Here is a 2,983-nt window from a genome sequence, read left to right as displayed (position 1 = left end):
CCATGAAACGTCTTTCCAGCGACGAAAATATAAAAACTCAAAAGAGAAAAAGGAATTTTTGTACTTGGGCAAGTCCCCGAAAATCCAACACATAACATCAAATTTATACATAGTTTATATTCAATGTGCACTACGTGTTAGAGTTCATGAAGTGTCTCTATAATTCCCGCAAGGCTACTGCCATCTCCTGGTTTACCGAAGTACCAGCTAAATTCACTGGAATGTATAAGAGGATTTTCTGGATCAACTCTACGGAATCCTCTTCGAACCATTCTGGGTGCCACCTCTATTTTTCACAATTGGGGACCAGCCAAGTTTTTCTGGAAATCTGACGAAAACCAGCCGCGAAGGAAGTTCGTCCACTCCGCAGACCGCCTCACAATGTCGAGTCGGAATCAGCAGGACACCGTACATTCGGCGAGGTTCACCGACGCCTGAATAACTCTGGTTACCCCTTTCAGCCGCACCTGTGGCGTCGTTAAGAGACAAACATTGGGGGACGTACCCCCCAGGTCTTTTGCGAAGGGAGGTTGCCATCACTCACACGTTTTCTATTCTCCTCGGACTATCCTCGAGGAGAGTGGCTCGACTCCGAAAGAGATACAGACCACTTGCGAATGCTTTTCATCCCGCAGGATCTTAAGCATTGCAAGCTACATGCGACATGAGCATCCGGAAACCTTGCTCAACCACCTACTGGGCACCCCAACTCGAAGTTGCTTAGCAACACTAATCTCATCGCTAGCCAAAACCGGAGCTACTCCTTCTGGAGGCACGTACGATTGTGCCATCATAACCCCGAATGGATTATGGCCACCAACCGATGCCGAGCTCCTAAAGTATCCGCTCGACACGCGCACTAAACTTTGACTGCCTCGAGATCTTTCAGGGCATTTTACCGCTAGTCTGAACCTCTTGGCGTCGGTGGGTCATTCATTACCCCACAACCACCAATCAGCTCGATGGGATCTAATCTTTTCGCTTAGCCATTGGTCTCTACTCTAAATCGACGATGCCCTCTGGAATCATCCAGTTGAACTCCCTAACACAGCGTGGTGAATTTCCAACTTAGGCAAGAGCTGACGTCAGCGTCATCATAGAATTCCAGAACACGGTTTCACCTTACCACCTCGCTTCCCACTATGTGATTGGTCTCACTCATTTTCGGAGCGGCCTGATTAGCAACATCTGAGGTTCTAGTCATCTTTCGCTCTGCTCTTTCAGCCGTCGTCAGATATCTTTTTCAAGCGTTAGTGAGTATTACGGGGACTTCCACTAGTAACGAGACAATCTCGTTACAAGTAACGTCTATGACCAATTTTGAAAAACAGCGCGTAATGATCTTCATAAACCCCTCCTCGAAGATACTAATAGCTACTATAATATATATATAATAATACTAATAGTTAAGCCCGTATATTATCTGCACCCCTACAATTAATCCTATTACCATTTTGGACGTATTGTCGACCGTTCCATATCATTGCCGTCTATAGTGGCAAGGCAGCAGTCCGGATTCTGGCTATCTGGGAATGGGACGTCCTTCGTCAAGTTTTACAGACTGAATGGTATTCTGATTGTTATTGATACTGATGAATATTTGCTGATTCGTATTGTTTCATCAATTATTTGATACATTTGACGGAACGAACAGTTTTTTAAAAATATGGTTCTTTCCATCAGACCAACTTCTCTGTTTTCACTCCTAACTTCCAAATTCATTGACCATACATTCCGTACTATTCCAATTTCGGACAATTTCACGTCTTTCTAATGCAGTTATGCACATTTCTACCGCTCCGGCACTTGCACTCTTTTCGAGTTCCTCCGCGCTTATGAAATGATTACGGGATGACTGTACACACGCCGCAATATTCCGCCGTTCTACCATTTCCGACTCTCTATGCCCATAGTTTTTCTTGACTTAATTTCGAGTAGGAACCATTAATCAATCTATTCAATAAGTAGACAGTTAATTGGAGAAATTAAGGACACAGATCGGAGGAATTTAGGAGGATATCATTTATTGATTGTCGATGTCGTGAGGTAACGGATGCCCTACAGACGCCGAGTGGTTCAGACTAGGTGGAGAAGGCCCTGGGAGATCACGAGGCAGTTGAAGCTGAGTGCTGGTGTCGAGCGGATGTTTTAGGAGTTCGGCATCAGTTGGTGGCATTAATACCGTAGGCGTTATGATGGGTCCGTGTTTCCAATCTGGTATTGGGATAGGATGACGCCTATGCGTCCCCGACTAGTGAAATGGATTGCTTTATGGCTTCGGACCGAACATTTTCGACCACAGAGGCCCATATTCAGTGTGAAACTGGTGATGAGGTAGATTAAGGGTTGGAAATGGAGTCGGTTCCCGTATTCCCGATCACACGTACCTCCATGAGAAGCAGCTCTGGCTTTGGTTAGCGATGAGATTGCTGTTATTAAGCAGCCTCAGGTGAGGTGGACATTAAAACCGTTGAGCATAATCTCCAGATGGCAATGTCGTATGTGCCCTGGGACGCTTAGCGCCCTGTGGGGTGAGAACGATTTGCAGGTGGTCTGTATCTTCTTTACGATCGTGTCACCGTAGAGGAGAGTAGAGGACGTGTGAGCGATGGCAACATCCCTCCGCGAAAGACCTAGGGAGTACGTTCCCCGATAGTTCTCGCTTGACGACGCCGTAAGAGCGGCTGAAGTCGGTAACTAGAGTTACCCAGACGTTGGTGAAGCTCGATCACTCTATCGGGTCATGCTGATGCTGGCTCGCCATTGTGAGACCCGCCACCGAAAGTGAGCGGAGTTGACGAACTTCATCCGCACCTGGCATTCGAAAGGTTTTGCAGAAAAACCTGGCTGGCACCCAATCGTAAGCGATAGAAACGACAGCCAGAATAGTTTGAGGATCATCCCGTGGTGTTGACCCGGGAAACTCCTCTTACAATTTAAATTCTTGATCACCATTACTAAATCCAAACACCATCGCAAACTT

The sequence above is a fragment of the Fopius arisanus genome, unplaced genomic scaffold (genome assembly GCF_000806365.1).
Source record: "Fopius arisanus strain USDA-PBARC FA_bdor unplaced genomic scaffold, ASM80636v1 scaffold00084, whole genome shotgun sequence".
Lineage (NCBI taxonomy): Eukaryota > Metazoa > Arthropoda > Insecta > Hymenoptera > Braconidae > Fopius > Fopius arisanus.
This window is presented reverse-complemented; position numbering follows the sequence as displayed.